Genomic DNA, 27,826 nt, shown 5'->3' on the forward strand with positions numbered 1-27,826 from the left:
CTGGTACCAGACATATGAGCTAGTATTATGGACTTGATACAGACTGGACTGGCATGTTTTCGCAATATATAAATTCTCTTTGATATAAAACGTCTTGTTACCCACTTATGTGTCTATGAATTTGTTTCTCTAATCTACCAAGACTAACACATCATATAATATACATTTTCTGGCAAATTATTCTGTAAACTTAAATTCTGTAAATTAAAAATATTTCTTGTAAACTATTTTTAATTTTATTATTTTCATGTATTTTGACATATATTTTCAGAGTCACGGGCTATTTTCTCAAAATTCCTATGAATGCTCCAAAATAGCATTTCTAATGCAACACAATGGGTTTAAGGGAGATGTAAATTCATTGAATCAATACCTAGCAGTAAACACACGTTGACTTGTAATTTAAAATGCAGTAACTCTTCAATATGTGGAGAATGTGATAGATTAATGAATGAGGAATACTTTTTGATCACAATAGTTTGTTTTAAAGTAAAGTTAATCCTATACAGAAACTTGTGTATTTCATATTTATAGTGTGCATAATTCTAAGAAATAAACCTATATATTATGTACAAATAAGCCTTTTATCATCCCACTTTCTCCCTGTTTCTTGTTTCTATTCCTCCTCCATTCCTATTCCAGCTGAACTTCGTGTAAATGCAGCTCTGTTGATCTCAAATGGTTAGTTAGTCAAACCTGCGTGTACCTCAGTAGTGCTATTGTTCTCTTAGGCATCTGGCTGCTATTTGGCTAATTAAATAGAGCCTTTGGTTGAGTTAATTTGCAGACCTGAAGGGTGACAATGAGTTATTGTCCTGGGATTCGACAAATTTATAGCCAACGAGTAAACCTTTCGCAATTTGAACTTTTTCCCCATATTTTTCTCCCAGGCAATTTAGGACTTTTTAATGTTCTCCCTTTCCTGGAGTTATCAGTGGTAATTCTTCTGCTCTCAGGTCAAGGAGACTGCAGGTCATGGGGTCTAATTGTCTACTGGACAAATTATTTTCATGTGTCTTTGATTTCTATCACATTTCCCCCCTCTGGACAAGGATAGTTCCTAATTGCACGTTAGATGGCCTCTCGTGAGCTTTTACATCCCTAATCACTACCCAACGAATTAGGATGGAGCACATTTCCTTTGGGAGCTATGTTGTGGCAAGTGAGCTGGGTGCTCCTGACACTATGATCCTGAGCTTCCAAGCTCAGTAACTTCTTCCTTCAAGGTGTTTGGTCATGTCTAAAAGGTTTTCATAACCTCCTGTATGCTCCACCACATTCACAGCATTTGCAGAAAAGATGAATACATATGTACAAATATCTCCTCTCATACCTATGTCTAACATTGTACCTGTACTCCCACGTTAGTTTCCATAACCATTCAGCCTTCATATATCCCTATATCTCCTTGTGATCACTGTTACTATAGATAACAATAATTAAATTGTTCTTTTTAAATAGCAATTTTTAAGGTTCCTATATGAAAATTAAATAAATAATGCTATAAAGCAACATTAAATGTTGTTCATAATGGCTGAACTACATTGTTTTTCATAATACACATTTCAATAATTCTAAGACATAACCTGTACATTACCTTTCTGTAAAGAAACTGAACATTTAGCCTAGACTCTCTGCTTCACATTCACTAAGAACTCATTGACACCTCAGATCTTCAATAACCTGTTCTGGAAGAAACGGGAAAAAATGAAGGTGATGTAGGTGCATTTTTAGCATCAGAACTTCATAATATTAAAGGTAGTCCTTTAAAATTCTTATAGAAGAAACATTGGGAAAATAATTAAAATTTTTTAAAGTTCAATTATATTTTTAAGGTACCAGGATGTCCTGCTATCTAAAAACACATAATTATAGTATTCGTGGTGTGTCCCATGCTTTTTGGATGTATGTATGTATGTATATATTCATTTATACAATGTTATATTTATCATTATTAATGTATCAAAATCATAAATTAAATTACACTATTGAAAGTATGTACCAGAATATTTATCTTATTCTTCAAATTACAAATTACAATGATTCTACTTTCTACTTTAAAATGTTACAATGGTTAATTTTTAATTGAAAAGTTATCTTTTCAGTCCAGCATTGCTGATAATTTACTAACTATACATATGGCAAAATACTTTTCAAACTTTAAAAATATATTAATATATAATTGTCACATTAGAAGAAAATTATAACAATATATTTGTACTATTCAACAGACATTTTATAAAATTAATCATTGACAATTATAGAAAAGTCAGGTTTTTTATGAGAGTTATATTAAGTTGTTATCCCAATATTATCTAAAAGTGCTCAAAACCCCAGAAAATCCACTGCTGTGGAATTTATCCTGGTTCCTAGCACTTACCTGTGAAAATTCAAAATCTGAACCTTAGATCTCTCAATGGTATTGTATTTCAAGTGTATTTTACATTTTTTTATTAAAACTTAAACAATCCATGGGAGCTGCTAGAAAGCTGTATCTTCTTCTTGTTGAGTGAGCTGCTGCTGGTTCAAATTGTTGACATTGCTGTTAGCGGCCTGAGATGCAAACCACTACACCACTAGAGAGCATCTGAAGATGTTCGTTAAGATTCGGGAACACTTTTTAAAATCTATACATTCAGATTTCTTTGTGTTGTTCTTATTTCATTTTAATGGCATCCAGATATTGTTCTAAAACACATACATATAGAGAATCTCATTAATAGATAAACACAAACAATTTATTTTCCATTATTCCATTCTTTCCAATGTATACCAATGAAAGAAAGAAAATATGCATTTTCTTTTTTGGGGGATAATATTTTATTCTGTCATCTTTGTTTACAATTGAAACTCTGGGCATTAAAATTAACATCCTTGTCCATAAGTTTCTTATAAACTTCAGAAAAGCTTTCAACCTTGTGTTCTTCATTCTTCTGCTGTGCTTTGTCCAAAGGAACTTTTATAAGCCTGCTAGCCGTTCAGCTTTACCCGGATTTTCTTGCCCACAATTTCACTTGGGAAGACCAAGTCTTCAAGCATGGCATCATGCACAGTTGTCAAGAGTGTGGCTCCTGGGACGTTTTTGCTTCTTCTTTGTACGTCTTTTCCGAGTTTGTTTAGGCAATATTCTCCACTGAGCAATAAAGACAACATGCTTTCCACTGAATTTTTTCTCCAGTTCCTGTACTAGCCGAACTTGGATTTTCTGGAAAGATTTCCGTTGAGAAACAGGAACAAAGATTATAATGACTTTCCAACCACCACCAACTTCGATTTCCTTGGCTGCCTTTATGTTCAGCTCCCTTAACTGTGCCTTGAGGTCCGAGTTCATCTCCAGCTCAAGAAGTGCCTGAGAAATGCCAGACTCGAATTCATCCGGCTTTTTGCCATTGGGCTTCACAATCTTGGTGCTTGAACTGAACATGGCTTTTCTTGCTGAGAGCCCGCCTAGGAAGAGCACATTTTCTTTTATCTATTATATATCTTACACCGACTTTTAGTATTAAATTTTAGTTCTTTATTATACCATGTAGAATATTACTTATCTCAACTTAAGTTGTGTGGCATTGGTAAATTCAATTGGAATTTCTGTGTTTTGTAAGTCTGGGTTGACTAGAGAAACAAACTCATAAACACTCATGTGTATAAGAAAGAAATTTATATGCAAGAGCAACTGAATATTGAGAAAACACCTCAGGCCAGTCAAGATCAAGTCCATAAGTCTGATATTAGCCCATATGACTGATTCCAATCTAGAAAATCCTCTTCAGACTCATAAAAGACACAAAATGATACCAAATGTGGGAATATCACAGGCCAAAGGGAAAATCACAGGCCAGTGGATGAAAATTCATGTGGATCCTGTGGCATTGGAAGCATCTCAGTGCTGGCAGGGATCTCCACCTGGCTCCTTCAGCTCCTGGGCTCTAGCATAGCTCCATGTGTCTTCCTAACAGGGATGACTTGTGGGGAGTGTACTTGTGTCCCGCATTCAGCAAGTGTTTATCTCCTTAGCTCATCAAAATGAGGTCATCAAGTTTAGACCTGATTGACAGACTAAACTCCACCCCTTCACTCTTAAGTCTGAAATTGACAACAGATTATGTAATTACTGCATATTTACAATTATCTAAATTATTCATAAAATAGTACAATATTACTTTAGCCCAAATCTATAATTTTATAATGGTTTTCTTTTTTAACCGAGTCACTGAATAGGTTAATAAGTTCGGCTATGTGTGTTGTTGTTATTGTTAGATGTGCTTGTGTCATTTCTCACTGGAAGTGATGCTATGTATAACAGAATGAAATACTACCAGGTCCTTCTCCATCCTCAATCTTGTTGTTATGTTTGAGTTTCTGGCTGCATCTACTGCATCAATCCATATCCTAGAGATTCTTTCTCTTTTTCAATGCCACTTAGCTTTATAAAGCATGATGTCCTTTGCCAGGGACTGGTCTCTCCTGGTGACACGTACAAAGTATATGTGACAAAGAATCACCATCCTTGCTTCCAGGAAGCATTCTGGCTATACTTTCTCCAAAATGGATTTCTTCCTTTTGGAAGTCCATGGTACTTTCAGTATTCTTCAATGGCACCATAATTGGAATGCATTGGTTCTTCAAGGTATTACTTATTTAATGGCCAACTCTCACATTCCTGCAAATAGGACTTGTGAGTTTCATAGACAGTCCCTTAATCTTGAAATACAGCCAGAATATGCCTCAGTATTGAGGAATGAGGAAATTTGTCTCTTGTACTTTGAGTAACTTAAATCATATTACTAGTGTGAAAGATATGCTATTAATTTAGTAAGTATAGTTTTGGGAGCCAGACTAATTTTTTATACTTAGTATATACCTCTGTGATCATAGTTAGAGCTATTTTGAGGTATAATAAAAGTAGCTATAACTTCTTGATGTTACACGATGATGTGAATGAATTAATATAGCAAAATTTTTCAAAGAGCACTTTGCATAATGTAAAATAACCCAAAATGGCAAAGGCTATTGATAGCATTATAGAATTATATACATAGACTACCACATAATAATTGGCACATGCATATAAGATGAAATTTTATAATTAAAAAAGCATGCCACCAACAAAAAAGAAAAAAAAAAGTTAGTTCAAGGATTGTTTGTTGGCCTTTAGGAGTGTTTTCTGGTCATCTGATGGGGTGCCCCAAAGTCTATTTTTGGTATTCCTTGGGGACTTCGTTGCTCTGTTCCCCTTGCTGTTCTGTTGCATGACCTAGTGTTTTGCCTTGGTGTGATGTGATCAGATTGTGTTGTGTTTTTGTGTTTTGTTTTGTCATTGGCTTCTTGTTGTTGTTTTATTTTGTTTTCTTTTACTGCTTGGTTTTGCTCTCTCTTGTTTTTGTGCATGTTATTATCTCCACAGGTCTGTCTAAATAAGATAGGTTGGATGTACAATCTGGAGCAGAAAACAACAGGACTGAGAGTTCTGGGTATGGGAGAGGGGGAGGTGGGGGGAAAGGACGTAGTGTTAACCAACCCAGGGACAGGGGAACAAGTGATCCAAATCGGTGGTGAGGAGAGTGTAGGAGGTCTGGTAGGGAATGATAAAGGGTAATGTAACCGAGTGAAATTACTGAAACCCAAATGAAGTCTGAGTATGATAGTGGGACAAGAGGAAAGTAAAAGGAAATAGAGGAGAACTAGGAGGCAAAGGGCATTTATAGAGGCCTGAATACAGGCATGTACATATGTAAATATATTTATATTTGATAATGGGGAAATAGATCTACGTGTATATATTTATAGGATTAGTATTAAGATAGTAGATGGACATGGGGCCTCCACTCAAGTACTCCCTCAATGCAAGAACACTTTGTTCTATTTAGGCATTCCATGATGATCACCTTCCTGACAGGATCGCTGAAGATAAAGCAGGTGCATAAACAAGCAGCCATGTGGCTCAGAAGCAACAAAGTCCACATGGAAGAAGCACATCAGCCTGTGTGATTATGAGGTGCAGAAGGAATCTGTTATCAGGCATCAAAGAACAAAAATCATATTATTGCGTGCTCACCTCCATGATACTATTACTGAAGACAAATGGGTGCATAAGCAAATGTGGTGAAGCACACCAACCTGTGTGATCACTGAGGTGTCGAAGGGATGAGATGAATGAGGAGAAGTGTGAAGTGGGGACTCAGAGCCCATCTGTAGGCAACTGGACATCCCCTTAGGGTAGGGTCACCGGGAGGAGATAAACCAGTCAGGGTACAGTGTAGCAACGATGAAACAGACAACTTTCCTCTAGTTCCTAAATGCTTCCTCCACCCACCCACGATCATGATCCCAATTCTACCTTACAAATCTGGCTAGACCAGAGGATGTACACTGGTACAGACAGGAACTGGAAACACAGGGAATCCAGAGCAGATGATCCCTTCAGGACTAGTGGTGAGAATGGCGATGCCAGGAGGGTGGAGTCGGGGTGGGGTTGAGAGGGGGAACCAAGGAACCAATTACATGTAACTTCCTCCCTGGGTGACGGACAACAGAAAAGTGGGTACAGGGAGACGTCGGACAGTGTAAGATATGACAAAATAATAATTTGTAAATTATCAAAGACTCATGAGGGAGGGTGAAGCGGGGGGGGAAGGGAATGAGGAGCTGATGCCATGGGCTTACGTGGAGAGCAAATGTTTTGAGAATAATGAGGGAAACGAGTGTATAATTGTGCTTTATACAATTGATGTATATATGGATTGTTTTAAGAGTTGTATGAGCCCCCAATAAAATTATTTTTTTAAAACATGCCTTTGAAATATGGTGTTGGTAAAGAATATTGAATACAATGCATGAACAAATAAATCATTCTTGAAGTAAGTACAGCCAAAATGTGCCTTGGAACTGAGAAAGGGAAGACTTTGACTCATGTGCTTTTGGTATATTCTCAGGAGGGACGGTCCCTGGAGATGGACATAATATTTGGTAGAGCGGTGTGACAGTTTAAGGGAGGAAAACCCTTACCAAAATAGACAACATTCATTCCACAATGGGCTTAAACATAGTAACAATAGTTAGGATGGGACATGATTGAACAATATTTTCTTTTTCTCCATAGATGTGACTATCAGAATCAACCCAGAGGCACGTAACAACAAGACAACAACAAAGCAAAAATAACAGGAATCAAATATTTTATCTGTTGATTCTCAATAAGTCTCTTTGAGGATATATTTGAACAAGAAATATATCCCTTAATGTATCCGAATTAAATATTTTATATATTGCATTGTTTCATGACATACATGACAATGGCCTACTTGTAATGCTTAATCTAAATTTAAGGAACTCTGGTGGTTGAGTTAAGCGATCGATCATTAATTGCAAGGTTGGCTGTGAAAGCCACCGGCTGCTCTGTGATAAAAAGAACTCACCACTCTTCTCCCATAAAAATTATGGCCTAAGAAGTCCTATAAGTCAGGCCTACTCTGCTCTATTGTGTCACAAGTTTCAGGATTTACTCATTGACACACAAATCAAAATTTACTGCCTCTTTGCTTGATTTATTATTTCACCACTTCTAAAAATACTTAATAATATTTTATACTGTGTATCAAGATCAACAAGACTTCTTAAGAAGAAAAATCAATTTTTAAAGGAGTGCATTAGAAATAGAGAAAAGTCACAACTTTTGACAGTCCAGATATGAATCTTATTAATAATTAGATCATATGTTCTAATCTTAAAAGCTTGTCTCCCCACCTAACTTTCCTATTGAATGCGCTTTTGTAACCTCTTGTTTTAGTGTCAGTATGATAAGCTTACTTTATGAAAATTAATAAAATATTTAGTTATCTCCTGTAATTGTATTAATTAATCTTTGAAATGGTAAACAAAGAATAGCTTTGCAGTTATAGGAAACAAAGGAAGTTGTTAACTCATTAATGAAGATTTGATTGACCTTTTACATGTTTGAGTCTCAAGTCAGGTGAAAAGAAATACTCATTTTTTAAGATAGGAATCATAGAAATAGGGGGAAAATGTGTCAATATTATTAACTTTGTTTTTATACTAAAAAGATTTCACACTTCATTAAAATATTGTCTCTTTCCTTTCTTGTTTTAAGAAAGTAATTATAAAAAGGATAATTAAACTAGCTTTTATTTTGGCGTCACTCTCTATAATTGACATAATTTATATCTCACATTTCATTTTATTTTTAATGTGCTAAATTTATGTAGTGTACATTTAACTAAAATAAAGTCTCAAAGGCTATGAAAAATTAATGATCCATTGATAATTTAGTAGTTATAAAAGGGTTGTCACCACTTGATTTGGTGTTTAGCTGATGCAGATTATTTGTGAGAATAGATAACTTTGTTAATACATTTGGATATAAATCATTATATGTAAATAATAGGATTAATTATATATATAGGTTCAGAAAAATAAAATTCCAATGACTGACTTCCTGGGCAATATGTCTACTTTGTGAGGCTCTCTGTTTCTTGTCTCCTACCCACCCAGTTATTGGATGGGTGCCTGCAAATAGGTGATGTGACTAATGTGAGGGCATTGGTCAGTCTTGCCATTGTGTGGAATATAAGTGACCAAGAAAGGTGAGGCAGGAGTGATGCATGTCTTAGCTCCTTTGGTAGTGAAGCTGTAGGGGAGCAGCACAGAGATTATGAGATAGAACAGTGGACATCCTAATCCACAAAAGGAGTAATGCTAAATGCGACCTCTGAGCAAGAGGATGCCTTGCACAATAGGATGCCCTTTGGGGATTTATTAGTGCTGAACATCTTTCTAACACTTGCCCAAGCAGAAGAGAGACCAACTGGCTGCTCGACTGATGCTGAGGAGCAGACGGGTGTTTCTGTGGGTTTGGCTGAAAAGAAGGGCTGCAGGTTCAAGAGCAGTATTTTTTACTTTTCTGATCCTCACGTGATGCAACATAACCAAAAGTCTCCCTCTTTGTCATCAAGTTGATGTTGATTCATAGTGACCCTATAGAAAAGAGTAGGACTCATAGCAACCCTATAGGATAGGGTATAACTGCCCTGTCTGTTTCCTAAATTATAACTGTTTAAGATAATATAAAAAGACCCGTCTTCCTCCTGCAGAATGACCAGTGATTTCAAAATGCAGATCTTTAGGCTCACAGCCCAAAGCACAACCAGTACGTCACCAGGATTCCCTGTGATGTAGCTTAAGTACCATAATAAACTCTGTACCCTTGAATATTGTCAGTTAGTTCTGCATGGCCATATCAAAGGATTATTAAAACTATCAGAGAAGTAGAGTTCCATGAGAGAGATGATTGACAAGAATAAGATCAGAATTGCTGATGGCGGCACGTCTGATCTCTGTCCGACATTGTTTGACAGATGTCGACTTGGATTCTCCTTCCCTATGGATGGCTATTTTTTTTACAATGTTCTATACCAAAGAGTGGGTTTAATGATTGCGAGATGCATGGAGATACACCAACAAAGCATTCCTGTTAGGGTTGAAGTTCATGGATGAATGAAGATATGACACATAGAACGTGTTTAAATATCGCTGCAACCAGTGTATGCAGTGAATGCAGACACGTTCTCTTAGTCCGTAAAGTTAGGGCATTTTCAAGGTGAATTCTGAGAGAACCTACTAGACTAATTAAACTCAAAGCAACCAGGCCAGATTAGAAGGTTATAAGTGATTTTGTGGATTCCCAAGGAGTAATCTTGACAGATTTTCTTTAAGGTCCTGGAATAATAAATGGGAATTATTATGCAGAACGTTAAAAATATTAAACTGCTCTTGTGAGAAAAAGGTGACAGAAGTTCTGCTGAAGAGTCTTCTTCTTTGTATCTGCTTATTCTTTGAGACTGGCAAGGGTAGCCCTATAAGAAATTAATTGGGGATATTTAACCCCACTCAGGCTATAGCTCTGATGTCTTCAAACTTCTTATTTAAACACTCAAATAACATTGGAAAAGAATGCTCTTTGAGTCCCTATGGATGCCAGAACAGCCATTTTGAGGTAATGTATATTAAAGAGCGCAGGATTCTTCCAGTAAAGGTGAGAGAAATGGAAACATCATCTTCAGTGGTTCATAGATTAGATGGAGCATCTCTGGGAAATAAAATCTTCACACTATGACATTTTGGTTTTGAAGAGGGTTCTATAATTTTGAAGCAACTTGTTTTGACTATGTTCTCATATGTTGTTGTTGTTGTTAGGTGCCACCAAGTCGTTTCTTAGTCATAGAGAGTTTCCTACTCCTCATGTACACTATGACAATTTGGTGGTCCTGCACCATCCTCCTGATTGTTCTTATGTGTGAGCCCATTGTTGTAGCCATGGGCCAATCCATCTCCTGGGGGCTCTTCCTCTTTTCCAGTACTCCTGTACTACATCAAGCATCGTGTCTTTCCCTAGGGACTGTTTTCTCCTAATAGCATGTTCAAAATAGGTAAGAGATGTTCTTGTCATTCTTGCTTCCAAGGAACGTTCGGGCTGGTTTATTCTTTCTGCAATTCATGGTACTTTCAATATTTGTAATAGTTAGGTTATTGCACCAACTTGGCCAATAGGAATATGTGGGATTAATCAAATTGCATTTTGTTTGCAGAACAAAGAGACAAGTGGCTCTGCAAGGCCTGCCTCCTCTCTATTGCTCTCTGATGATTGGGAGCATGCTGAAGTATGCCACTGCTTAGATTGTTCTCTGCTTCAACCTGTGAGCTACACTACCTGTGGGTCAAGCCAACCCATTGATCTTGTTGCTAGAACTTGGGGCTCCTTCAATATTTGCTTCACCATGATTCTGGTACATACATCACTTGTGCTTGAAGCTGGTCGATCCTGTCACCTTGCATTTTTTGCATTCAATATCCCATCCAGCTTAGTTTTGCTAAGTAGGGTGACCCACCCTATTGCTTGCTGTCTGTGGGCAGAATCTGCTTGCCTTGACTGAGGGAGGACTCTACTGTCTTCTTCCTTGACCTTGGATCTGGAAGCCTACGTGAATTGAATGACTTCCAGTATATTAACTGTTCCACAGAAGTGAGTAGAACTGGACCCTCTGCAATCATAAGTGTCCTGGTTTTATTTCTCTAGAGAACCCTGCTTGACACAATATTCCTCACAAAAGTTGTAATTCAAATGCCTCTATTCTTTTTCAGTCTTTCATATTCATTTTCCAACTTTCCCATTCATATGACGCAATTGAAAATACTCTAGCTTGGTCTAGATGTACCTTAGTCCTCAAAACAGCGTACTTGCTTTTTAACATTTTATAGGGGGCTTGTATAGTAGAATAGTCAATGAAATGCATTGTTTGATCTCTTTGCTGCTGTTCCCATGAGCATTGATTGTGGATTCAAGAAAGACAATGACTATGTACAATTCCTGTGTTTTTCACATAATTCTACTGAAGAGATATTTGTTTCCATTGTTATCATTGAATATTTTTTAAATTGAGTTTTAGACAACATATTTAAGTAACATATTTTCTATGCCATCAATTTAAAGTAAATAAGAATTTTAATATAAATGACATCACAATGACACTGATTTTTATGGATCTTTACTATTATAATTGTTGTCTAAAATATATATTTTCTAAGGTAAAACTAATTAATAAGCATTTGGATAACATTTGTTCCTATATGTAGTTTACACAATTATCTCACACATATCCTAGAGGGGTTTAGAAAAATAAATTCTTCCTCAAAATTATTAGTTTCAAAATTTCCATATGAGCTAATAATACCCATCACCCAGTCAATAGACAATGTGAGAAAGCACACATATTTGTGTTTATTTGTCTTTAAGTAAAAAACCTTGACTTATTTGCTTGTTTAATTAAATATTTGTTCTCTTTCCTTAGAAGGTTCCAGGGCTGTCGCATCCTCTCTATAGTACTCACTTGGTGTAACCCAGTCAAGTTTTGCTGCTGGGATTGAAGCTGTACTTGATAAACAAGCCTTGAATTTGTGGGGGCACAAGGGAGAGTTTGACAGAGAGTGAGGAATTGCATGATCAAGCTGGATCCCACTTGTATTTTCAAAATCATATGTAAGTTTCTCTTTTGGTTAATGCTGAGCAAAAGCAACATGGAATGGTTATTCTGGGATATGTATTTACCACAGTAACTAAGTTAACAGTGCATGTCAGCAATGTGACATTCCAGCACATTTGACATGCAAACACAGATTTCTAGCTATATTTAACTGTTGAATAAAATATGGTAATAAATTCATATTTCTGTTTAATATGGTATGGATAGCCTACATAAAAATAAAAGTTTGAAAATCTTCTTTGTACTATTCTATACAAAAATCACACAGGTAATTTTATATACTTTGAATGATGTTAATTCTTCTTCAAGCTAATCCATACCTAATGATCCCAAATGGCAAAGGGAGAAGAGACCATGGGAAGAAGCTAACTGACTGACTTCTACTAAAAGTCCACACTTCTCTGTGATTCTCAGAATTCTCTTCTGCTGAAATTTTTTTCTTCTTTTTTTTAGTTTGTATCCATATGTATCACACTTGTCTCTCCTGCCTATTTATGTATATTAATGGTGCTGTATAAAAGCCTGTTCCTTAGTTCACCTTTTCAATAGTTGTCATTTACAGATACCTGTGTCCTTGTTCATAAATTTTTCTATCTACATACTTTATACTTATAGCCTTCAAGGAAAATCAAAAAAGATAAATTCACTTTTAAAATCAAGTTTTCTAGGAGAACATTGTCTGGTTTTGTCAGATGAATATTATTTGTTTCCAAAATATCCTGCATGTTCTTTTCCAACCAGCCTTTGAAAGGAGTAATTAGAGATTTCTTCAGAGCACTCAGACCTACTCTGTTGAATATTTTTTAGCATTCACATCTCTGTCAGAATGAATTCCTATAATAAATCTCCATCCTATAGTAGTCAATCCTTCTTCTCTGAAGTAACCTTCAATAGCACCAGCTAAGGCCTACAGTTTTAGTAATCTGTACTCAGCAATTATCTTTTTCTAAAATAAATGTCCCAATGGTTATAGGGTACCAGGATTACTGGACATCTTCAAATATTGATTATAATTATAATTTTTTAATAAATACGTCTTAAATTCTTTTACGAGGATCTGAACCCTTTATGAAAGCAAAAACACACTAAAAACTCTTAGGAAGATGCACAAATAAATTTTTAAATATTGAACACTAAAATATAGTCCCCATGCAAGCACTTAGTAACATTTATTAAAATCAATACATAATGGAGTGCTAGGAATAATTCTATTTATGATGTTGCAAATAAAAGACATAGACATTGAATAGTTTCTCTTCTTTTGTTCATATTGAACACAATCTTGCTCTTCTTCAAGATGTCTGCTCCATCCTCCATTCCATATAGAGTAATATGAGTGTTTTTTTTCTAATTTTCTCATCCAACCTTAGACTTTGTCAGCACACGTCAGTATACCTCTGTGTGTGTGTGTGTGTGTGTGTGCAAAACTAGTGTGTGTCTCAAAGCTAGTGATTTGTTGGATGTTGTCAATTGTCACTGGGCCAACTCATGGTGGCCTAATATTTGACACAACAAAACAAGTAGCAACTTATTTTTAAAATCAGGGTAAGTAAAATATGGAAGATATGATAAAATATATTAAAATGGATTTAAAGCTTTGTGTAATTATTTGGGCAAAGAGACGTATTGAATAATTATCAAAAACTTCAATAAATATTGTGTCTTATAAAAATTTGTGCTATCATTTGTGCCTTTAATTAACTAACTCCCAAGTTATCAAATACATGTGTCCTGTTATGCCAAGGTATTTTGTTTTGTTTTGATATTTAGCACATATGCATTGATCTAGAGCTAATTGTGAAATTAGACAGTTAGATTTTTCCCAGTGGAGCAAAATTAGATATAATCCTGTAATTGGTCTCAGAGATGGATTATTTAATTAATTCAGGACGTTAAGTTGTTACAGAAGTCTAGCAAGAACACTGCAAAACAATAATAACCTACATCCCCTCATTTCTTTCTTCCAAGTGAGATGCACTCATTTCAATATATATTATACATTTTATTCCATTTAAAATCACAATTTGCTTAGTCCAGAGCTCACTATTTATACAATGGTTACTTATTATAAATGAATCATTCATATTTTTATAGACTGGATTTTTTCTTTATCAGTTTGATTAAAGCGTTAAAAATATATGAAACTTTTTTCTGTACTTATTGTCAATGCATTTTTGTACCTAAAACTATACAAAAATATATTGGTTTATATATTTTATTATTTACATTTTCTTTCAAATTTACACATAGATTTTTTTAAAATAACTACTGTGTTAGGCTGAATAAGCTAGCCTGAGTTTTCCAGTAAAGCAAATTGAGTGACATATATGTATAGAAAAACAGAAGTTTATGTAAAAGCCAAATGGCTCACAGAGTATTAGAAGTGGTTAAGTTGAGTTTGGTTGTCAGATATGATATTGGAGTTTTTTCACGGATGCCTAGGGTTGGGAGCTGGGGGATCAGGGATCGATAAAGGCAGAAATGGATCAGATGTTGTGGCAGACCGTGAATATCTCCCAGGATCCAGAGGCAATATTGAAGGCTGCAGGCACATGAACCAAGAGACCAGATGCAAGATCCACAACAGCAGACGAAAGGAAAGCAAAGGAACATGTTCCTTGGTAGATCTCAACATAGTCCACACATCCACGGAGACACTATAAGGCTGTAAACTGCATGGTATGAAAGAGGACTTATTGCTAATGCATGGAAAATACCGGTCAGGCCACGTTAACACGAAATCCATGTCATAGTCCACCCTTTGTCAACGTGGCATCTGTACATATTTCCTTTATCCCTATATCATCTTCCAACAAAGACACTGTAAAATAATACGTGTACCTAACATGGTATTATTGGTGTCTTCATGCCACCAAGCCTATTTTGACTCAGAGGAACATGTTATGGGTTTCCAAGATTTTAAATATCTCCAGAGTTAGAAAGCCCAGTTTTTTCTACCACAGAGCTGCTGGTGGTTTTGAACTGCTGCCCACGAGGATTGCAGCCTAACCCCTCAGCACTACACTACCAGGGAGCTTCACATTACCGGTGCAGTGGTCATTCATTGGACTGCTAACTGCGAGGTCATTTCTGAATATTGCCGTAGCTGGTATTTTTAACAACCATTTCCTCTACCTATTCTATATCCTCCTTACTCTCAACAAGCACTTCAGCTTATTTTGCTTCTTTACTTAGTGAGGTTAAACAAACCTTTATTCCTAAAGAAATAGGCCATCACTAGTCATGTTTGGTTGCTATAGTTAATCATTTACTTTAATTACAGGACATGGTAGTACTAAGAGATGGCCTAAGGAATCTCCTGCATTCCAGGCATATTCTTCTTTATTTAGATTACATAATATCAATCAAATGTCCCCCTGGCAATTGTGATCACTCACACCACTCAATACAGTTGCACCCTTGTTTGCCTGTTGATCCAGAGGCATGAGGAGGCCAGAGAAGCCAGGAAGAATTCTTAACTGCTAGTAGGGAAATCAGCGCTGTGTCTCCAGTGAAAGTTTTCTTCCCTTTGAAAATGAGCCCTCCAATCCTTAAGAGCATAGAATTGCATGGACAGGAATTCAAAATGCTGCCAAGTGGGACCTCACAGTAGTAGTTGGTAATGCCATTTTCATTTCCACTGATTGCTTCATGGACCCTTGAATAACGGCTGTAGGAAAAAAACTATTTATATGCAACCTGGGATTGCAATTGTGTCTTTAGAAGGTCTTTCACTCCTTCTGTGAAGCCAACTGATTCACAACTGTGTGGAACATGGTAAGACCAGTGGGTACCATGATCATGAGCCCATTGCCACATTTCATTTGCTGTAGAGTGAATCACTTGATGCTAGGTGTTGTGGTGTGGGATGTCAGACCAATTCTGTAAGTCCACAAATAGTAATTTTGGCAAAAGCATTGCATGCAAGTAAGGCAAATCCCTATACAGCATCACTTTCAGGGAATGGAATTCCATTCCCAGTGTATCTATTCCATTAACAAAACTGTGCCCTTTCCATGATCTGCTTTGTCTTATGTAGTTGACTTGCCACAGAGTTGCTGGCTGATCTTCCCAAGGGATAGTCCCATACCTTGGACTTAGTGTTGGTCTCTACTGCTGGCAAATGGGCCCATGTTACCGAATCCATGCACACCACTATTCCATCCACCATGTGTACTTGGTCCATTAGCTTATTGGGCATATATCTCAGCCCCACAACTCCTGTGCAGGAGCCATGCTCCTTTCAAGTCTCTGAGCATCTAGCCAAAACATTGACCACATCCCAAGTGAGGTAGTTAGTTTATTGTGTCAACCTGGCTGATAAATACATGTGAGGTTAATTGAAGGGTGGAGGGATAAATGGCTCAGTGAGCCTCACTTTTCTAGTTCTTGGGTCTCTTGCCTTCTGATGGTTGGACCAGGGTGCAGCTGCTTTTGCCAGTTCCCTGCTTCAGCTTCCAAGGCCTACTTCTTGCAAGACATCCCCAAGGAGAAGCTGCATGGACCTACCCTGATGCAGCCCTGGGTGCTGAAGCAGCCATGTGGAGACCCCTGCCAGCCCTGAGATGTTTAGACATTCAATGACTCGGCTTTCCTCCTGCAGTCGGTGTCATAGTGTGTGTTTTGTGAAATGGAGGAGGACTTTGTGGATTCATGTCAGACATATTGTGGGCTTGGGCAGCACTGGGTTGGGATGTTTTCTTCATATGCACTTAACCTTTATATAAAACTCTCACTTATTCATGATTTTCCGTGTATTTGTTTCTCTAAAGTAGCCAGACTAACACACCAGGAATCAGTGTAGCATCTTATATCTGGCTAGTTCTCCTTCCAGGTGAAATGAATAGTCAGATGTACTGCTCGTCGTATTGCTCACTTGGAGGATTAAATGTCACCGCTCCTTCCGGGAGGTCCCAGGAAGTGGTTACAGTGCTGGTGTTGTCTGCTATCAAATATTTGCTACATACACTGCAGAATCATCTGTAAACCAAGAATGTGTTTTCTCTTCTTCAGTCTGAGGCCATAGGTGAAGGCTGAGAAAACAGCACTCTGAACAGGAGTTCAGAATTCTTTATGCCACTGACTTGTACCTTCTTGTCTGATTGTAGCCCATCTTCATATATACCACTTCCACTAATGATGGTGTGTTGCACTATAAGTCCAACACTATTACCCTGCGGGTCAGAGAACACCCAATTAATGATGGGTAACTCAGGCAGCATGCTGATTACTGGCCTATGGTAAGACATTCAGTACCCACTAAGGACCTGTAATAAGTCAAAAGCTGTTTCTCAAAAGGGGAGTGGTTGTCTACAAAGTATGGAAGAATTTTGCTCCAAAATAGGGCTCTGCACTAGGACTCACCTATGGGGGCCTACCAAATGATTGGTGTGAACACAACGATGAGTTTTAGAAGAATCAAACTCAGGGATTGGTCAGACTTGCCATTCTGATGGATATAAATATGAATGATCTCAGAAGCAGGAACAGAGAAGCCTGCAATCATAAAGAAAGAAGAGTCACCAGCAGATCATGCAGGAAACCCCTTCCTAAAGGGGTGGAGACAGCAGAGGCCAAAGCCAGAGGAGATCAGATTTTACCTCCATGTAGTTTCCTTTGACTCCTGAAGCCCAAACTCCCAAATCAAACTCATTGCCATACAGTTTATGATGATTCACAGTGACCCTGGAAAATTGACCCTCTGACTTTCTGAGGTTATAACTCTTTATAATAGGAGAAAAGCACATCATTCCCCCATGGATGGATTGAAACAATGTCTGAAAATATGGGTGTACACATAAGAACAATTGTGTGGCCCAGGACCAGAGGTGTTTAGATCTGTTGTATATAAGGTCCCTATAAGTTGGAATTGATTCAACAACACCTAAGAACAACTCAAACACTTGAAGATATGATTGTGTTAAAGGAAAAAAACAAACGAACAAAAATCCTTATCAGTCTTTATTTATTTTTTGAGATACATTAGATATTTTAATATTATACATTTTAAAAAGTAGACGGAGTACTAGTACTTATGCTCAAGAAGCTAAATTTCAAACATATCAGAGCCGGCCCTCCAGGGAGGCTGTGGTCATCCGGGTGTGAAGTGATGATGGAGCACATCAGGAAATGGAGAGCTTGGCATTAGGTCATCTACCTCACCCTGGGAAGAGCCATTTTGCTGTTTTAGATTGTTACCCAGGGAAGAGAAGGGGAGGGAGCAGGAAAAGTTGGTTTACTTCTAAATGTTTCAATAAAGCTTTCTTTCTGTCATTTACTCTCCTTATCCCTGGCTACCAATCCTGAGACATTACAGTTTTATTTTATTTATTTTAAACATTTTATTAGGGGCTCATACAACTCTTATCACAATCCATACATATACATACATCAATTGTATAAAGTACTTCTGTACATTCTTTGCCCTAATCATTTTCAAAGCATTTGCTTCCTACTTAAGCCCTTTTCAGCAGGTCCTCTTTTTTTCCCCTCCCTCCCTGCTCCCCCCTCCCACATGAGCCCTTGATAATTTACAGATTATTATTTTGTCATATCTTGCCCTATCCGGAGTCTCCCTTCACCCCCTTCTCTGTTGTTCGTCTCCCAGGGAGGAGGTCACATGTATATCCTTGTAATCGGTTCCCCCTTTCCAACCCTCTCACCCTCTACTCTCCCAGTATCGCCCCTCACACCCCTGGTCCTGAAGGTATCATCCACCCTGGATTCCCAGTGCCTCCAGCTCCTATATGCACCAGTGTACAACCTCTGCCCTATCCAGTCTTGCAGTCTTTAAAATAAGATTCACGATTTTATTCAGAAACAAGAAATAAAGTGTACATTTAAATGCAGGCAGAATGTAGGCCATCTATGAACTGATGTCTCAAATTAAAGTTGTTCTAATAAAGACAGACATCGTCTAGGGAACAAACAAATTATAATACAATAGTCTGATAGGTTAGTCTTTGACTCTCACTAGGAGGATGGGTTAAAGGAAAGGAATGGACTTTTATTGGACTTTATGGACTTTTTTTTTTTGCCAAATCAGCACATGCTTTTTAATAACTGAGGAAGGAGTTGAGGAGAATAGGGGTTTACAATCTGACAATTAAATGTTTGGGTCATGAAATTATACAGAGCATTTGCTTTCACAAAGAATTACTTGCTTGGCTCCTTCTACTGTCAGATCTTTGCATTGTATAGCTTGTGCTTTCTAAAGTAAAGGAGATCAGATAGTGTTCAAAATAAGTAAAATCTACCACATATACTGAAATGCATACTCAACTACTCTAAAATATTAGGAGGCTTTGAAAAGTTTGCGGGGAAAATTATCTCTAAATTTCATTTCCCAGAAATGTTTGAAGCCACTCATATATATTCAGTGCCTTTTGTGGGACTCCTTTCTACTTGCAATCAATATTCGCTATCTTCTTAGTCAATAATTATCTCATTACTATATGCATTTAAGTGCAATTATCCTTTGTTATTGAGAGTAAAAGTGATAGACCTGCATTTTTGTAATATAACCATTTAATAATTATATGAGTTGGGAATGTAATTGCATAAACATCTATTGCTGTGGATTTTTAGTCTAATATAACAAGGTACTATTACATAATTGTTGGTGGTATTTGTTGTTTTACTTACTGATACTAAAATGATGGCTCATTTGCCCTTCAGTATGGCTAGAAGTTAACATTTTTTGTTACTTATGTGTACACAGATTTTTTTCCCTAACTTGCATAAACTGAAATGCTTAACCTGGATACATGAATTCCTCCAATGTGGAGTAAATCTATTCCTCTGATCATTTTGAGATTTGTTGAGATTTGACTCAGAACCCTAGAATTATAAATCTTATCAGAGATCCTATAAACCTCTACAGGGATCACATAAATTCTCTACAAAGACATTGGGTTTGCCTCATACTGTGCCATGGATAGGCCCTTGAGCAATTATCTTCTATTTTTAATTTTAATATATACAGAAGTAAAACAGGATTATAAATTTTTGGTTGAATTATAAAATGCATGAAAAAAAACACCAATAACCATGGCAAAGACTATTATGAAATTCAAACCCTAATATTTAATTGAAATTCACAGAAATACAAATAATATATCAGAAAATCTCTGATGTATCTAGCAAAGCAAAGCTATTTGGCTATAATGGTTTGTTGTGAACTTATATTTACATACTTAATATATCAAAGAGAAGAGTGATGATTTTTATAATTCCAAATGAAATAAAATACATTCAGAAAATTAGATATAATTGTATTTCTTAAAAAACATTTGTTTAAATCATAATTGCATGCAAATCTTCTTTTAAACAGAACCTTCTGGCATTGCTGTACCATAGCTTATGTAAATAAAAGTTTTCTGACCTGAGAGCATGACATTATTCTCTGGTTCTATGTGCTAAGTACATGATACTGAGAGCACCTATTTCCCATCACATGACAAGCACTGTAAATTAGCTTTAAAAGCTCACTTTTGTTAAAACGAACTCGTCAAAAGCAAAACAAATAAACACTAATGAAAATAACTACACCAAAAAACAATCAGGAGTGTTCTGTTTTTATTTCAGGATTTTTTAATTTCTCAAGAACAAAGTTATGGGAAAGCTTAAATACTTATTTTAAAGATTAAATTTCATGCTACATTGCTTCTAAGGCACTAATTCAAAGTCCTTAAGCATTAATTATGTGAGAGACATAAGAGTTATTTTGGCAATCATACGAACATGATACACATTTCTATAAAACATAATTTGTGATTACTGCAGAAAGGTGAGTTCTCCTTAAAATCCGGTCATCACAGGTTTATTCTAAACACAATTTATTTAAACATGTTTCTGTGATCAGTAGATGGTTTCAGACAAGTGCATTCAAGTCTTTAGGGTGATTTCAGAAAAAAAAGATCTGTGGCACTCAATGGGCATCTATTGGCCAATTACATTCAAGGCAGACAAAACACTTCAGAAGGTTATGATAAACGTTCTATGGTATGCCCAAAAGAGAATCTTGGTAGATTTTTCTGAGAGGTTTCAGACCATTGGTAGAGTCTTAATAGGAAGAAATTTTAAGAATTATGCAAACAGCTTTTGGGGAGAAAACAGTCAGGAATGTTTTGAAGATGGAATTTTCCCCCATCCCAACAGTACATCTGCTCATTGTTGAATGTTCGCAAGGACTGTCTGAAGAGAATATTCTTGGTAAATCGGTACCTCACTTTACACCCCTTATCTTACCCCTTCAGACTTCTTCTTGTTCCTCCAACTCAAGAACAGTCAGAAAGAACAAGATACAAGCCCCCTTCTGGCATACGAGTTACCACTTATGAGTGGGGTAAATTACAGTTGTCATTGTCGATGGGTGCTGTCAAGTGCATTCTGCATCAGAGGGACCCTATATAAAACAAAAGCAGGGACCGCTGGATCCTGTGCCTGCCTCACAAATCTTCTTCATCTTGGGTCTATTGCTGTAGCCACCATGGCATTCCATCCCACCAAGGGCCTTCCTCTTTGTCACTGTCCCTCCACTTCCCCAAGTAGGATGCACTTCTCCAGAGACTGGTCTGTAAATCACAGAGCACTGAGCCTTTCAAATCAGTGTGAGAGATAGAAACACTGATTTCAGAAGTGATTGACGGAGATAGAGGATATGTTAAGAAACAGTAGCTTCACATTTATATATTTTAGCTTCATACATAGTTTTATAACTTTGTAACAAGACATTTTCATTTACCTTCATAAAATAATTCTTAGGGTTAAATAAGAAAATCCACACATGCAATCTTTGCTGTGGGGAGAAAGTTACCATCTTGGAAACTCAAAGAGGCCATTTTAACCTGTCTTATAGGGTCACTTTGAGTCAGCATCTACTCCATAGCAGTGAGTTTGGTCTTCTTTGTTTTTTTTGAATCTCTGACAGACTTCGATATCTGTATGGTTATATTTGATCATTTCTATTTGTACTTAATTTTCCAAATATGATGCTAGAAATAAATTACTAATCATTAAATTTTGAATCTTCAATTTGTACCCCTTTGTGTTGCACAAAGCAATATCATGCCTGTGTATTATTCAGGTTCTGTTTATTCTACAAATTAATAACTGGATATTTTTTTAATTAGTACATCACTAATGTTGAGTTAAGATTTTAGTATTTTCTTAGGTTATATTCTTAAAAATGGGGTTTAATTGAATTTGGAATATGATGCACAGAAATAAATTTTAGGAATAAGATTCTGTGCTGAATCTGTGGAGCTACAAGGCTTAGGAAAATCTTAATATTTTGTATACTGAAAATGAAAGAATAATTATTTCTATACTTTCTTATAGTTAAGTAGGAATGGCATAAAATATACTGTCTCGTGTTAAAAATCCACATTTTGTGGTGGAAGGTATACAGGATATATTAAGTAATATAAAGAAGTAGAGAGAGAGAATTAAAGAAGAATCTTTGCAATCTCCACGACCTGCATCTAGTCATCCTTAATGTCATGTTTAGTTTTTCTATGTTATATGTTTTCTAATTGAGTCAGGAATAAACACTTTACTCTTTTGATAAGAGTGATCTTGGTGGGGATATTACATCCTAAAAATAAATCATTGTTGTCTGTGTAAACCTTGGTGGCAAATTATTGTGTTTTCCCAAAAATAAGACATACCCATAAAATAAGCCGGAGCAGGATTTCTAAGCATTTGTGCAATATAAGCCATAACCCGAAAATAAGACCTAGTGATAGTCGTGGCTCTGCCCTTCTCCTCTGCCCCATCGTGGCGGCTGCTATCTCTGAGGTGACCAGAGAGGTTCTGGCACCCCATCCACAAGGTCAGCTCCCCAGTCAGATCCCAGTCATTCTGTGTGGGTGCTGCAAGCTGAGGCAGAGAGGGAGACAGACAGTGAAAGTCAAAATCTCCTGGGTGAAGTGAGAAGTAGCACGCTCTGTTCTAGGTATTGTGTGTCCTCAGGGGGAAGAAGGAAAGCTGTGGCTGCCCTTTGACTCAGCTCCGTGGGTCATCGATGTTCCAGAAGAAGATGAGTTAACCATATTGGAATAAATGTAGACTGTGGTACCCTCCTTAATAAAAATAAGACATCTCCTGAAAATAAGGCATAGTGTGTCCTCTTGAGGAAACATAAATCTAGACAGTGTCTTACTTTCGGGGAATGATGGTACTTACATATTGGGCAGCTACCTGTAAGGTCAGCAGTTCAAATTCACCAGCTGCTCCTGGAAGAGAAAGACTGGGCTTTCTACTCCCCTACACAGTTACAGCCTCAGAAATGCATGGACAGTTGTACCCAGTCCACAGGGTTACTGTGAGTCAGCATTGATTCGTGGGCAGTGTGTTCTGCTATTGGTTTGCATGGTTTATTCTATTTTATTCATTCTTTCACGCGACCAACTTCTCCTTTTTTGTTGATTCTTTCATTACTTTCAATTTTTCAAATTTCTGCCCTTTTACGTATTATCTCTTTCATTTGGCAATTTTTGTTTTTTATCCTATTCATCATCTATTTGTCAAATTTGATAGTTTAAGTTAATTATTTTGGATACTTGTTTCTATTACAATGTAGAAATTTATTACTAGGAAATTTCCAGTGTGACCTGCTTTTCCCTAGTACTACAGAGTTGATATATTTTTATTTGATTATGGAAAATTTTAGTTTTACTTTCTAATTCTTCTATGAACCAATAATTTTTATTACTTTTTTTTCAGTTTCTATGTTGTTTTCCTTAACTCTTTTCCTTTCGGTGGAAACTAACTTTGTAATTCTGTGGTCAGATGAAACATTCTACATGATTGCAACAATGAGCTCAGCATAAAAACAATTCTGAGAATGGTTTGAGATCAGGAGGTGTTTCACTTTGTTTCTCACAGAGTTGGAACTAAATGGTACCAGTCAGCAACAATAAGATTCAAACCTCTTGAAACTTGTTGAGACTTGTTTTAAGTCTCAGCATATCATCTATTCTGTAAAAGGATTCAAATAGATTGACAAAGAGTGTATGTTTTTCTGATCCTCATATATATGAATTAGGTCAAATTGGCTAATGGCTTTGTTAAAGTTCTTATTAATCTTAGTAATCTCTTAAAATATTATTTTGCCAGCTGTCGAAAAAATTTTGAAAATATATGGTCCTTGAAAATCCTACTTTCTAACATAGGATAAATGTCTTAGAATTTTAGAAGAGTTTTTTGAAGAAGAATCTTCAAAAATTTGGCCAGAGTTTGTACACAATCAAGCAGCTCTTTTTCAAAATGCTATAAAACTTATTGAAGGTGATGAAATTTCAGTAATCGAAGTAGCAAAAGAAGTTAATAATTTAAAATTTCAGTGTTAAGAGCTGCTAGAAAATAATTTTCTTCCATTACCTATCCATAATAGTATAAGCCAGCTAGAAGAACAAGGTGCAATAAATCGTGCAGTTAATCATGAATCACGTTTAAAAGTTCTATAGTAACTGCATAGTCAATTGGCCAAGTAGCTGTCCTCCATATTTCCTGGCCAAGATGAATAACTTCTTCCAGTGTTTATGCATTATTTTGAGGCATTTCAATATATATTCCATCATTTCCTAGAGCCATATTTTTTGGTGGGGCTAACACATTCAGTTCAGTGTGAATTTCTTCCTTCAGCACCACTGGTCCTTGTTCATATACTACTTCCTGAGATGGTGGGAAACCAACTCATTTTTACAACTCCAGGTATTCTTTCCATGTTCTCTGGGTACTTCCTGCATCATTCAATATTTTGCCAACAGAGTCTTTCAAATTTGGAACTTAAGGCTTGAATTTATCTTGAGTTTTTCCATTTTCAAATATGCTGAGCATATAGTTCCTTTTTGGTTTTCTAAATCTACATCCTTGAACATTCCCTTATAATGTTTGTCTTTGTCTTCTCAAGTTTCTCTTTGAAATTTTCTATTCAGCTCTTTGACTTCAATTTTATTTCATGTACTTTATCTACTCTGTGATTAGAGCAAGTTTCAGAGTCTCTTCTGACACCCACTTTAATCTTTCTTTCTTTTTAATAACCTTTGATTTGTTCCTGAATGGTGTTCTGAATGCCCTCTTAGAGTTCAGCAGATCTTTTGCCATTAGCGTTCAATGTGTCAAATTGTTCTTGAGATGTTCTGGAAATTCAGATGGAGTAGACTTAAGGTCATATTTTGAATCCCATGGCTTTCTTTTAATTTTTTCATATTTATTCTGAACCTACATATGAGCAATTGATAATATATTTCACCCCTGGTCTGGTTCTAGCTGCTGCTAGAGCTTCTTCTTCATGTCTTGTCACATATGTTTTCAATTTGATTTATGTATATTCCACCTGGGGAACTCCACGTGAAGAGTTGCCTCTTGTGTTGTTGAAAAAAGGATTTGCTATGAACAATCCTTGGTTTTGAAAAATTCTATCATGTGATCTCCAGCTTCACTTTTATCATGAAGTCCATGTTTCCCAACTACTCTTCTTCCTCTTTGAAACTTTTGCATTCCAATTGCCAACACTTAGAAATGTATCTTGATTTCAAGTTTAATCCACTCTGACTGGAGTCAGTGGTAGAATTATTCAAATTTTCCATCACTAGCTTTTGAGGTTTATACTTAAAGTTGAATTGTAGTTGTATTCATCAGATTTCATTGAAGGTGAAGAAATATAATCTGATCACAGATTGTACTTTATGAGGAATTTAACAAGATGCTTTCTGACAATGAATGCCATACCATTCTTCTTGAATGTGTTTTTCCCAGCATATAAATGAAATGATTTTGATTCAAAATGGCCAATAAGTGTCCATTTCAGCTCACTAATGCCTACAGTGATGATGTCACTGGATGCTCTTCTGAAAAATTTTTGTGCATGTGATGTTAATGATATTTTTCATTAAATTGAATTGCATTAGGTCACCTTTCCTTGAAAGGAGTGAAAATATGGATTTCTTCCAGTCAGTTGGAGAAGTCGCTGTCTTTTAAATTTATTGGTATAAATTAGTAAGTGCATCCTTTGCTTCATCAGTTTGCTAAAACATTCCACTGATGTGGTAGTTACATGATATGAATTTCATGTCAACTTGAATATATGTAAAAATATAGGGGTTGTATTCAACTTGTCAATCAGATCACAGCCTGATGGTGCCTACTTGTGGATGTGACCTCATAAGGAGGGCTTGGGAGCCTCACCCTCTCTCTCAGTCTTCACATCCTCATTGCTGGCCATTCTGAAAGCTGAAAGAGCCCTGTGATATTTCTCTCTGACTTTGCATCCACACAATTTTACACCCACGAGCCTGTGATCTTCCTGCATTCTGCATCATTGCAGGTGGCTGCCTGAGTCTGAATGGTGACTTGTACACTAGTATGGGTTTTATGGACTTGAGTTCGGTTGGATTTTTTTTATATTTAATTATGTCTTGATATAATATTCTTTCTTACACATGTGAATGTCACTGGATTTGTTTCTTTATCAACCCAGAGAAACAAAAAGGATATTCCATCAATTTTCTGTAGTCTTGTTTTTGGCTATTGCTTTCAATGCAGCATGAATTTCTTCATTTAGCACCATTGGCTCTTACTCATATACTACCTACTGACATGGTGGACTAATCCTTTGTGGTAAAGTGACTCTGTGTATTCTTTCTGTCTTCTTTTTATTCTTTCTGCCTCGTTCAATATTTTTCCCATTGAAATTTTCAATATTATAACTCAAGGCTTCAGTTTTTCTTGAGTTATTTCAGTTAATGATGTGCTAAATATGTTCTTCCATTTTGTTTTTCATTTTCTAGGTCTTTTGACATTTCATTATTGCATTTCACTTTGTCTTCTCATGCTTCTCTTTGACATATTCTATTTAGCTCTTTGAATTCATTGTTTTTTTCCATTTACTTTAGCTACTTCATGGTTAAAAGCAAGGTTCAGAGCTTCTTCTGACACCACTTTAATCATTCTTTTTTTCTGTGTTTTAATAACCTTTTTCCTTCTTCATGAATGACGTCATTGATGTCTTCCCACAGCGCAGCAGGTCGTCTATCATTAGGATTCAATGTGTCAAATTTGGTCTTGAGATATTCTAGAAATTCAGGTGGGGTAGACTCAAAGTCATATTTTGGCTCTTGTCGACTTCTTTCAATTTTCTTCAACTTTAAACTGAACTTGCATGAGAACAATTGATGGTCTGTTCTGTCGTCAATGTCACTTTAGCAACTGATCATGAATTTCTCCACTGACTCCTCCCACAGATAGAGTCAATTTTATTTCTATGCTATGTAAGGATCTTCAGCAGCTACTTCCTGCAAAGTGAGCAGTGGAGTCCTAATTCTTTGTTTTTACTCTGGAAACTCTGCTGAATTCTGATTATTTTGGGTGACGCTTCTGGCATTTGAGATATCAATGATATAGCAACACATACATACCATCTAATGAAAGTGGAATCTTACTTTTTACTTACTCCCTATTTCTCTTTAACCTGTATTTGTACTGGTGATCTGAATTCATTTGTATTTCATTTTTTATTTACATATATTTTTATTGAGATATCTTTCTACTTCATTATTGAAATATTATTTACTGTAATTTTTAAAGCTCCATATTCTTTTGTGGATTATGGCACCATATTTATCTGAGGTATAACAAGCCACTTGGATATATAATAAGCGCTTCATTAATAGAATATCTATGCCAGACAGATTCTTAGATGCTTACAGTTATCCCTTACTCCTGATGTTCATAGCTACAATAATATATTAGTATGGAATGTGGTTGCA

The 27,826-nt window shown here is 36.3% G+C and overlaps 1 pseudogene; it reads right to left on the bottom strand.

Moving 5' to 3' along the window:
• Positions 1-2,828: 2,828 nt before the first annotated feature.
• Positions 2,829-3,424, bottom strand: LOC142461096 (small ribosomal subunit protein eS7-like; annotated as a pseudogene).
• Positions 3,425-27,826: the final 24,402 nt, after the last annotated feature.

This window comes from Tenrec ecaudatus, chromosome 11 (genome assembly GCF_050624435.1).
Source record: "Tenrec ecaudatus isolate mTenEca1 chromosome 11, mTenEca1.hap1, whole genome shotgun sequence".
Taxonomy (NCBI): Eukaryota; Metazoa; Chordata; class Mammalia; order Afrosoricida; family Tenrecidae; genus Tenrec; species Tenrec ecaudatus.